We start from the raw sequence: 12836 nt of genomic DNA, 5'->3' as shown, positions 1-12836 counted from the left end.
TAAAAAGCACACGGCCAACGTAATATATTGCTGCAGATCACAGGGCATGGTCTATATCTACAGGAGACACCAAAGTGCATGGGCTATATCTATAGGAGACAGTCATCCATGTAATGACTGATCTCCTGGCTCTGGCTGATAGTCAAGGCCCATGTAGTAGAGCGTTATTGACCACTTTAGTTCTCTAGAATCAATCAAAGTCACAACGTGAACTAATCTCTGTGCAATGACCAGATTCTCTGCAATTCACGTAGAAAATACAAGGATCCATCATCTAATCCCTCTGACCTTTGGGTTCCAAATCTAAAAGTTGCGATCATGTTTGACATTTTTGAAATTCTATAGTTGCAGGGTCACTTGTGACAAATAATGGTGTCACCTTATAACAGTTGTCTTATCTTTTAGGTGGATTATGCTTTAGTCATGTCTCTACATATAAACTAGACGATTAGATTAGAATTCTTAAGGCCGAGACGACACACAAAATTTTTTATTTCAATTGTTTCAGTCCATAGGAATATATTGAGTTGCACCTTTTAGGCTAAGGCTACGTGGTGGCTTTTTGGCTTGTGACATTAAGCAAATGTCACGCTGCTGCTCACAACTATTGATAGTGAAGGCGTCCGCACAGAGTAGCATTGGATTTCCGTTGACTGTTGGGTTGCCGTAACATCAATTTGCTGATCGCAATGCAGCCGCATGTACTATTGATTCAATCTGGTGGTGCGACGTCGTGATCTTATGTTGTGTGGCTACATATTGCCATGTAGCTCTGGTGCTAGGAGATTTTAATTAGTCTGTACCATTCTATGTATTGTATATCAACAGCCATACGTATATGTGTCACAAATCCAAATCTGTGATTAAAGTTGGAACTGTTGCATAATACCCAAGACCAGTAATATGAGTTGAACAGGGTAATTGTTCTTCTTGAGATTTGCAGTTTCGACCATCTCAGTTTTTGTTTTTATAATCATCAAACTAAAAAAAATGAAGTACAACACAGATGTGTCCTCTACTAAGGCTTGGCTCAAGATATCCCAAGAGGAGTAGTGAGGACACCGGCTTTAAGAAAATAAAATTTTTGCATTATTCTATTAGGTGATGCAATGCAATTTTTTTAATTCAAAGCTTGTCATCTCACATCATTCACCTTGGAATATCTCAAGTCACGAGGATTGGTATGGAAGAACTTGTCTATGTCTGTAGATTCTCACTGCTCAACAGTTTGGGGTTTTCATTTCATAATGGGTCACATGTTTTCTATTGGTGAAAGGTCATGCAAGGTGCCCAGTTGACACTTTGGCTCTTCTTCTGAGAAGCCATGCTGCTGTGATGTAGTATGTGGTTTGGCATTATCTTAATGAAATCTGCAAGGCCTTATTTGAATGAGACAGTGTCTGGAAGGGAGTGTATGTTGTTATACAGTCCTATGAAAAAGCTTGGGCACCCCTATTAATCTTAATCATTTTTAGTTCTAAATATTTTGGTGTTTGCAACAGCCATTTCAGTTTGATATATCTAATAACTGATGGACACAGTAATATTTCAGGATTGAAATGAGGTTTATTGTACTAACAGAAAATGCGCAATATGCATTAAACCAAAATTTGACTGGTGCAAAAGTATGGGCACCCTTATCATTTTATTGATTTGAATACTCCTAACTACTTTTTACTGATTTTTACTGACTTACTGAAGTACAAAATTGGTTTTGTAACCTCAGTGAGCTTTGAACTTCATAGCCAGGTGTATCCAATCATGAGAAAAGGTATTTAAGGTGGCCAATTGCAAGTTGTTCTACTATTTGAATCTCCTCTGAAGAGTGGCATCATGGGCTACTCAAAACAACTCTCAAATGATCTGAAAACAAAGATTGTTCAACATAGTTGTTCAGGGGAAGGATACAAAAAGCTGTCTCAGAGATTTAACCTGTCACTTTCCACTGTGAGGAACATAGTAAGGAAATGGAAGACCACAGGGACAGTTCTTGTTAAGCCCAGAAGTGGCAGGCCAAGAAAAATATCAGAAAGGCAGAGAAGAAGAATGGTGAGAACAGTCAAGGACAATCCACAGACCACCTCCAAAGAGCTGCAGCATCATCTTGCTGCAGATGGTGTCACTGTGCATCGGTCAACTATACAGCGCACTTTGCACAAATAGAAGCTGTATGGGAGAGTGATGAGAAAGAAGCCGTTTCTGCACGTACGCCACAAATAGAGTTGCCTGAGGTATGAAAAAGCACATTTGGACAAGGCAGCTTCATTTTGGAAACAAAAATTGAGTTGTTTGGTTATAAAAAAAGGCGTTATGCATGGCGTCCAAAAAGAAACAGCATTCCAAGAAAAACACATGCTACCCACTGTAAAATTTGGTGGAGGTTCCATCATGCTTTGGGGCTGTGTGGCCAATGCCGGCATCGGGAATCTTGTTAAAGTTGAGGGTCGCATGGATTCCACTCAGTATCAGCAGATTCTTGAGAATAATGTTCAAGAATCAGTGACGAAGTTGAAGTTACGCCGGGGATGGATATTTCAGCAAGACAATGATCCAAAACACCGCTCCAAATCCTCAGGCATTCATGCAGAGGAACAATTACAATGTTCTGGAATGGCCATCCCAGTCCCCAGACCTGAATATCATTGAACATCTGTGGGATGATTTGAAGCGGGCTGTCCATGCTCGGCGACCATCTAACTTAACTGAACTTGAATTGTTTGTCCAAAATACCTTTATCCAGGATCCAGGAACTGATTAAAAGCTACAGGAAGCGACTAGAGGCTGTTATCTTTGCAAAAGGAGGATGTACTAAATATTAATGTCACTTTTCTGTTGAGGTGCCCATACTTTTGCACCGGTCAAATTTTGGTTTAATGCATATTGCGCATTTTCTGTTAGTACAATAAACCTCATTTCAATCCTGAAATATTACTGTGTCCATCAGTTATTAGATATATCAAACTGAAATGGCTGTTGCAAATACCAAAATATTTAGAACAAAAAATGATTAAGATTAATAGGGGTGCCCAAACTTTTTCATAGGACTGTATCTAATGCCATGTCGTACCATCACTGGTGAGGTGCTGATGGTTCCTCTCCTCTTGAGTCCGAAGAACAATGTGCCCGTCATTTTCATTAGGAATTTCACATTTTGAGTCATCTGACCACAGGAAAGTTTTCCATTTAGCCTCAGTGTTCTGTGGTATGGAGTAGAGACAACATTTCTTGATTGAGTTGATATTCGTCTCCTTCTTCTCATGATACAGCTTTAACTTGCATTTGTTGATTGCACAAAGAACTGTGTTCATAGACAATGACATCTGCAAGTATTCCTGACCCCTGGCAATGATTTCCATTACTGATTCATGCCTGTTTTTAAATGCTATGCTGCCTGAGGGCCCGTAGATCACAAGCATCCAGTATTGACTGCAGGCCTGGTCCCTTGTGCATATGGATTTCTCCAGATTCTCTAAATCTTTTGATGATATTATATACTGTAGACAGTAAAATTTCAAAGTCTTTGCAATTTTGCGTTGATGAACATTTTTCTGAAATTGTTAGGGTCTCTTTTTTGCCTTCCTGTCGTCAACTTGGCAGGTTTATAGGTCAGACTGGATTGACTTGTGTCTTTATCCAACTTTTTTTTTGCAGATTGTGAGCCCCATATAGAGCTCAAAGTGTACATATTTTTCCTATCAATATGTCTACGTGGAGAACATACAAACTCCTTGCAGATGTTGTTCCTGCCAGGGTTCGAACCCAGGACTCCAGCGCTGCAAGGCTGCAATGCTAACCACTGAGCCACCGTGTTGCCCCCATTTATCCAACTTTTTGATAATGTTTTTGAACTATGACATTTGATATGGAAAGGGATTACCTTTATAGGATTTACAATTCCATCAAATATGCCAAAAATATCATCAGATTATCAAATATTTGCGGCAATATTTTTTTATATCTTTATTGATATACCATATGATTTTCCATTGACTAGTTGTGACAAATTGACCAAGCTGCTTTGCATTTTGCATGACTGAAGCCAACCCAGATTCTTCAACCAATATTCATATTAGTTCAATTCTGACAGCCTCGAGCCATCCAGTTCACGTTGCAGATTGTACACGCGGTAACAATTGTGTGTGTGTCAAAAAGTCAGTAAGTCCTGTCTATCTCCCCGGGCCTGAGAGGAAATCAGGGAATGTAGAGAGCTAATGAGACAGATGCAGCAGGAGGCGCCGCTACTGACTCAGCAGCTCCAGGTACAAATTCATCCCGCTGCTGGCGACAAGATTCAGCCTGTCACAAAAAGTGCCTGATAATGACTTCCAAGACGTAAGGAGGAGATGAGCCACGCTGGATCTTGTCTTTTACTTTTCATGTTATTGGCAGCTTCGGAATGGCTATAAGCATCGCCGACTGGGAGGGAAACGCTGCATTTTTGGATACAATTTAAGAAAAATAGATCATTCCCTCTCTGTAGATATTTCTTAATCTTTCTTTTAATCAAAAAGACATTTTAAACTTTCATCAAAAATTCATAAGGTCCTCTGGGCCTCGTGTCTCGTACTGAAAAGAAAGCGCTGGAATTCTATGAAATCAAGATGGCTCTCCCTGGAGTAGGATATCCAAAAAAAATAGAGGTGGATTGATATACTATAAGCACATTGCTATGTCTGTGCGGGTTCTACATACAACAATTGTTCATGGATTTCAGGTTATTGGCCCATTTTATCCAGTTGGGGCCCTATGTCAAAATCGGGCATCCTGCACCGGGGCCATTGAAATCTAGGCAAGTTCCTAGCTGGCAAAAATTTTAGGCAGCAGTAAACAAGTGTCATAAATTTGACAGGGCTAATGACCCCCAACCATGACTTCAACCTCATTGCGCCCCCTTTCAGGAAAGTAAAGGGGTCGGCGTAATAGATAAAAAGTCATCATTTTTAGCACTTTTTGCACCTCTCTTTCTTCATTATTACCCATCATTTTATGGACATCTATGGTTTGCCTGGATTGGATTGGTTGTTACCGAAACGTCTTTACTAGAGATGAGCGAACAGTAAAATGTTCGAGGTTCAATATTCGTTTCGAGTAGCCCCTCAATATTCGACTTCTCGAATCGAATATTGAACCCCATTATAGTCTATGGGGGGAAAATGCTCGTTTCAGGGGTAGGCAACGTTCGATGAACTTACACTTAGCAAGTCCACGAGTGAGGGTCGGGCTGGATCCTCCGAGAAGTCTTTTCCGTACAGCGCCCCCGCGGCGTCTTCCAGCTCCGCTTGTAGTGCGGACATGCGCAGTTGGCTCTGCCCAGGCCCGATGCCTGGCAGAGTAAATTCAGAGCCGGAAGACACCGCGGGGATGCTGCACGGAGAAGACTTCTAAAGGTAGGAGAAGAACCAGCGTTGATTGGCCGACTGTATAGCATTCAGCCAATCAATGCTGGTTCTGCATCGAGCTTTTACATTCAAACAGCGAGTGGTACTCGATCGAGTATGAGTATTTCGAATACCGTAGTATTCGATCGAATGTCTACTCGATAGAGTATTACTCGCTCATCTCTAATCTTTACAAATAGATTTACTTAGGAAATTGGTGGCGTGTTAAGTACTTATTTCACCGGCTGTGTATACGCATGCGTGTGTTGTTAGTTTATACCAGTATTATCTATGCAATGGTCTGTTTATCTAGATGCTATATGGATATTTCTACCAATATCTATATTAACGCCGTGCATAATCTTCTCTTTATACTGTAGATTACCTATAGAGATATTGCTGTATGTCCATATTCTCTATATACGCGGTCTAATGGCGAATCTCCCTGCCATTACTGATGATAATTGGTCACCAGAGGCCAATTTTTGCTCTCACTGGAGAGGGTGATTATAAAATGTCGTGTCTTAGGAGGCCGAGCACTGCCGAAGTAATGACCACAGAAGCTTCACCTCTCGTGCTAAGGGGATTTTACATTCATTAAACCTATCCCCCCACCCTCTGAAATAAACGCTCAATTCTCCATCCTGACAGCCGGGAAACTAACATGTCATCCTCCGTAGTCTTCTCTAAAAGCCGTAGAATAGATAGAAACATCAGAAAGAATTATATACAAAAAGTAAAACGACAAATTATTTATTATATGGTAACGCCTTTGTATTTCGAGGACTTTCTGTGGAAAAAAACATGACGCGTTTCCGCCATGTTTGTTTGGCTGTGGCTTGCTATGTGGGACCTTATTCTTAGGTGGACCTGTCATCTCTCCAAAACACAAAAAGATCAACATTGTGTGGTCTATATAACTCAAGCTTTATTTCATTGCACAAAAACATCCAATGGAGGTAACAGATCCAGCGGCCATGGTCATGTTTGAGTGTTTGTGCCTCTACTGGGGCTCCCATCGACACCGGATATTTTTAGTGATATGAAGTCAAGCTTGAGTTTTATGGAACTCTGTGATGCCGATCTTTTTTGTGTTCTGAAGAATTTGGACTAGCCTTGTCACCACACACCAGGGACTCACTGTGACCTACGGTATGCAGACGCTCCAACAACTCTTTGTGTTTCTTGTTTGTTTCATAGATTAAATATCTGGATACATCATAAAATTCTGGACCATCTTTTCTAGAACGCTGCATTGCACCATTCCTCTGTTATTTCCATTTTTTGGAAAAAATTGACCATTAGATGTTACCAGATTTGGGTCTGCCCAGTCAGAGTTGACTGTATAGGAACATGTCATGAATGGTCACACACAGCTGCCAATACACCGTACATACTCGAGTATAAGCCGACCCGAATATAAGCTGAGGCCCCTAATTTTACCACAAAAAACTGGGAAAACTTATTGACTTGAGTATAAGCCGAGGGGGGAAATGCAGCAGCTACTGGAAAATTTCAAAAATTAAAATGGCCAGAGTTTTTGAGTGCAGTAGGTGCTGGGTGCTGGGGAAGGGGTGTTTTGGTTGTCTGTCTGCCCCTTCCCTGAGCTTGAGGACTGTTTTTCTTCCCCCACTTGGAATTCAGTCTGGCTGAATATAGGGGATCTGCAGTGCTCCTATTAACCCCTTCCCAACGGAACAGGAGCACTGCAGATCCCCTATATTCAGTAGATCAGGCACTTTCAGACACAGGGATAACTAATGTGTTTGTGTTTCACAGTCATTTTCTACTTTTGTATCCTAGGGAAAGGAGGGATTTACAACTTTTATTTTTGTATTTTTTTTTAATCTCCTTATTTTTTTTGCACTATTTTATGGGAGATTCTATACATTGATATTGTGGCTGGTCATAGACACACCCCCCCCCCCCCTGAAATAAATAAATAAATTATTTATTTATTTATTTATTTTTTGCTGACTCGAGTATAAGCCGAGGGAGGCTTTTTCAGCACAAAAATTAGGCTGAAAAATTCGGCTTATATTCGAGTATATACGGTAGTCAAAAATTTCTAAGAGGAATGGCACAATGCACAGAAGTCAGTAGATCTTAGGGGGCGTTGAGGGAAGAGGAGATCTTCCAGGTCCTATGTAAATGACACCTCCGGCACTCTGTCCATGTCTCCTTGCTGTTTTTACAAACAAGGCTCGATGACACTGAACACGCAGGGGGTGACAGAGGTCTGTCTGTTATTGCAGGTCCACCATGTGCACATCCATCCTCATAATTCCATTCATGAAGAACTTTCGGCTTTTTGTTCCCTCCCACACACATTTCCTACAAAGACCAAGGAATGAATCAGCTCTTCATTTCATTTCTCTTCATTTCTACTCATCTCCGGGATGATGGAGAGAGATTCTCCCAAGGACAAGCTGCCTGCTTAATGAATGAGCTCTATACATGAATGTATGAGCCGAGCGCGCCGGCCGTCAATATACTGGAGGATCTGCAATTAATACAAGAAAAAGACAGAACTCTCAGAAAGAAAAATACTCAGGTCAGAGAAAGGCCTCACGCAGACAAGGCTTTTTTTTTCCAAGCGAGCGTTCAATGCTTGTTTGATACGTGACTGGGATGCGGAATAAAGCGAGAGCCAGAATGAATGCCGGGATAAGGAAAGCAAATGAATGGTGTCCACTGGACTTAAAGCAAATGTTGCGTATATGTTGGGAACACCGGCTCCTTTAAGGGATTTTTTTTGTGGGTTTTATAGTGATGGCCTATCCTTATTTGTGAATAACACAAATGCATGGTGGGCTTCCTTCTTACCGCATACCCACCAGCATTGGAGCATAACACACAGCAGTACTGAGGCCACTCCAGAACTGGGCCCCATACTTGTGACAGGCAAGTGTAGGGACCTCTCAGGGAGCAGTATACTGTATGTGGGGACCATTCAGAGGGCAGTATACTGTTTGCGGGATCTAAGAAGGATTACACTGTGTGGGGGGCACTATGGGGAGATTATACTGTGTGTGGACACTAAGGGGGCATTACATTATGTGAAGATGTTAAGGAGTCAGTATACTGTGTGCGTTGGCACTAAGGGGGTAGTATTAGGTGGGCACCAGATATACAAAATCTATTAGTGCACGTAACTAGAGATGAGCGAACACTGAAATGAAATGAATGGAAGCACCTGTGACGCCGGCCGGCCGCCGGCAAAGTGTACGTGCCAGGTGCTTCCATTCATTTCTATGGGTGCGTGCTGTTCGGATCGGCTTATCCGAACAGTGTTCGCTCATCTCTACACGTAACATTATTATACTCTTGGTCCCTATATAAAGGAGTTGTCTGCTAACTGTCTGCTGTCTGAGCAGGTTCAGCAGGATGTTTTTTCTTATTATTGGTTGTTTTTGTCTTGTTGCAATATCCTTCTTTTTCTTGCGCCATTTTACTTAATGTTTGATGTCATAGCTAACACATGGTGACACCAGTGCATTCTGGCAAGGATCTAATCCAAATTATTTGCCGTGTGAAGGGTCACCCATGAATTTCTAGGCTTATTCTTATGCATGTTGAGTTGCCCTCCAGAACGATGGCCTATACAATATACAATTATATCATAAATAAGCAAGGCTGGGATTGGTTTCCATATAAGATATCGTGTTCGGGATACCTCACCCTTATGTGGTTTATTATCATTAATATTTCACATGCACAGTGGTGATGAATTAGCGACCACAGTCTTGGATCTTCCCCAATCACAAGCCCTTATTCCTTAGACCAATATAACCTCTCTGGATAAGGACAATAACTCCTAGAATACTATGTAAGTCATTTGTATAGGTCCAATCACATGGCAGGACTGGAATGGCACGATAACATCTACTGGGGCAAATACAAGGCTTTTATGGGACCTTGCCGTTTGGCGAATCAACTCGTACAGAGTTGACTTCAACTCCAATATTCCAAGTTGTTCGCCTTTTTCCGAAACCAAAATCATTACTTCTTTTGGGCCTCCGCGCGGTGCCTCACTATCTCCTGTCACATCATGTGCCCAGGGGTCATCGCTGAGGCCTGTGATTGGGTCACGACTCACCAGCAGTCACATGGACATACCAAACATCATGATGTCACAGGATGATGTCACCGGAAGGAAGGAGGTAAAGAGAGAAAGGAGGAGGCCCTAAAAGGGTAGTGGAAGGGAAGTATAAATGTATACATTTTTTTACACCTCCACCTACTATACTCTGGGTTTGAAGAGAACAAATGGTGTGAACCATTGGGGGTGACAGTCTCAAATCAGTCATTGGTTGGAAACTTTCATATGTCCTGACATCCCATTGACTTCAATGGGTTCCTTTTCCTGCCAGCACCCTACGGGTCCATTCACACAGAGTTTTTGGCGAGGATTTTGTCGAGAAAAAAAAATCTGCTTCAGTTATTAGGATTTTTTTTTTCCTCCAGCACAGTGTATGGACCTTGATAAAAACGCTAGCGGTTTTTCTACACAGTTTTTGCCAATTCCACGTGGATTTTCCACCTCCCATTGACTGTGTTGGTTTTTGCATTGACTGTTCCCATCCTGGCTTTGGCTCAGAAAATTGACACAAAAACTGCACCAAAAAACTGAATTGTGTGAATCCAGGCTTATGATACAAAAGAAATACAAATATCTACTGTGTAATATTTCAGTCTGCCATCAATGCTTCAACCTCTTACACGTCTTACTGTCTGTATACAGATTTTTTAGGGGGGGGTTGAAATCCCAGAATCTCCCCATGGGTGACAGATCCCACATTCATCTGAACTAATTATCTTCCATACATATCATGCTATAGACTCTGACAAATGGCTATACAATCATGTGTGGCCTGTTCTATAGGGTTCTCCGTTAATTCACTAGAAATTCCATCAAGAGCCACCGACAAGGTTTCTCTGTGGTTTGAGGATTTTCCTTGATTTATAGTGGATTAATGACTTCAAGCAGCTTGACTGACTCGCTGGCCCTTCCTCTTGCTAGGATTCAGCTGATAAAAATATCCATAGACAGTGGAATGAGTGGAAGCCGGGCTTATTCAGACAAGGCTCCCATGTGATCACAATACAGGCGAGCTCAGTGAGGCTGGAGCTGCTCGACAAGCAGTAGGTAATGAGGCTTTGTGCAGATTGGGGCTCTGAGCGCTGAACAATAAGGCATATGCTGCCGGCTAGAACATACTGCTCTGGGAAATTTGCAAGGAAAAAATATGCTTTATCCAAATACAGACGGCAAGGAGCGATTCTGAGCGGGCGATGTTTTATAGGGCGATATTCCATGGATTATAATTAGAATCTAGTCCTATCAAGGGTACATGGATTGGCGAGTGGCAGTGTGAACAGGTCAGTTGTTATTTGCAACGTCTAATGTCATGTGATTTAAAGGCGTAATGTCGATGGAATTGTTCGGATTGTGCTCATTTGCATATAGAATATTGTATATGGGAATACGAGTTGTCACTTTGTAATATGCTAATCGGTATGTGCTTGAATGGCCTATGCTGTCGTTATCTGGTCGGCCAATTATAGGCGAATATAGTATATGGTGTTATGAAATTATACGGATATATATAATATTTAACTTAAATTTTTAAAAAATTATATAATTTTATATATATAATGATTTTTTTTTTTTTTTTTTAGTAAACATTTACACAATAATTTTTATTATGCACTTATTTTAAATGTACATAACGTATTTTATCACTATAAAGAAAATTTCTTAAAATGCGTTAATTACGTAATTTTTAATTTATTTTTTTTTGCATTTTTTTTTTTTTTTTTTTTTTTTTCAATTGTGACAACCCTACCATAGCTGTAAACTAATAGCCCAAGAATTCAGAAACTGGCCCACCTAAATACAGTATTTATCCCAGTCCATTAGCATCTACATAAACACATCCAAAGCTTTCATTTTATACATTAGGCTGTCAGCTTTCAATTAAAGAGCCTTTGTCTTGAGGCTCATTTCCATTACAATCGCTGATTACACAATTTCAGCCAGGGAGAGTCAATCAGAAACTCTATTGGAGCTTAACTTGGAATTTATTTGACCAATTTTGTTTTTATTTGTGTTGATTGACAAATATTGTTCAACAAAAAAAAAAAATTTCCAGTGTTTGTAAAATTCAATGTTACAAATTTTAATGATGGTCTAGGCAGAAAAAAAAACACCTAATAGGCCAGCAATGTGAATACGAGCGTAGGTGTAGTTTATCTTCAGGTAATTTGTTTCCCCGCAGACTCACATGATCATTTTTTCCTTTCAGCTGTTTGGACATGTTCAGACATTATGTAAATGAATCTGCTATACAAGGTTTAACTGCAGAGACAGGGGGAGGCGCTCGGGGATGAAAGGTCATTGTACTGATGAAAAAGCTGAATGGAGAAAACTCTACGGCCCATTACTAAAACCTGAGCGGGCATGTTTAATTACAGTAGCCAGGATGTGATCGGAACCCTCTTGTGTCATGGCTGGCCATCCTCTGTCATGCTACACGCACAACATTATTAATGTGGACACCTAGGGTGACGTTTATGGCAATAATTAGTTGTTGAGGGTTTTTTTCTAATTTTTTGGTATTTTTTTTATCCTGTATATGTTTTTATTACAGACTATATACACATTACTGACTAAATGCTTTACTGTAACCCAAGAGCAATAACATACAAAACCTATAAGTCAAACTATTACTGTCCTTTATTGAGATCAATAAAAAAAATAAAAAAATAAATAATATTATTGTTTTACAGACCGATTAATTGGCCAGTACATCATGGGTTACAAAAGCAGAATAAATCTTCTGCTCTGTTCTAGTCCGTTCCATGTTATCGGGTACATTTTACCTATCTTGGTGATGTACAGCTTCCAAGGATCGACCTCTCATGTTATACTCTTACGTTGCTGCTAAATCTATTAAATTTTTAATTTATGTATCCTGTTATGTTTCTAAGCAGAAATAAAAAAAAAAAAAAAAAAAAAAAAAAAAAAAAAAAATTGGACTATGTACATGTTCATCATTATAGGTTACATATAAGATATTCTATAGTACTTGGACTAGTAGGGACAGGGATGGATGGAGTAGGTGTATTTTTTTTCATTGGTTATTCTGAACCATAAGGAAACACATGCAATATCATGTACAAAAAAAAACCCTTACTACAAAAATTTTGTCAAATTTTTACTGCAAAGGTTTTTTATGTAATGTAAATTACTGAACAAACTTGTATTCATTAAGAATTCCACCAAAATAATATTGGGATGGAGATGGAGAAAGAGACCTACTGTAAAAAAAAATAAAAATCTAGTTCTAATTTTAGGAAAATCCAAGTAAATTACTTTAGTACATATTATGATAGGTTTTTTTTTTCTTTATTGTAAAGAATTAGCATGTTACCCTGTGTGGCAAGACTGAGGAA

At 40.0% G+C, this 12836-nt stretch overlaps 1 protein-coding gene across 2 annotated transcripts in view; it reads left to right on the top strand.

Moving 5' to 3' along the window:
- CSRNP3 (cysteine and serine rich nuclear protein 3) overlaps positions 1–12836 on the top strand; it is a 73836-nt gene that overhangs the window by 36268 nt on the left and 24732 nt on the right. Inside the window, exon 1 of one of the 2 annotated variants that reach the window (XM_075284224.1) lies at positions 10477–10760. The exons of the other annotated variant lie outside the window; for it this stretch is intronic. The gene's annotated coding sequence lies outside the window, so the exon portion shown is untranslated. Of the gene's footprint in view, positions 1–10476; positions 10761–12836 lie in introns of those variants that run through there. 2 annotated transcript variants of the gene reach the window in all.

The sequence above is a fragment of the Leptodactylus fuscus genome, chromosome 8 (assembly GCF_031893055.1).
Source record: "Leptodactylus fuscus isolate aLepFus1 chromosome 8, aLepFus1.hap2, whole genome shotgun sequence".
In the NCBI taxonomy this organism is placed as follows: domain Eukaryota; kingdom Metazoa; phylum Chordata; class Amphibia; order Anura; family Leptodactylidae; genus Leptodactylus; species Leptodactylus fuscus.
The sequence above is the reverse complement of the archived record's forward strand: the minus strand, read 5'-3'. Positions and strand labels throughout refer to the sequence as shown.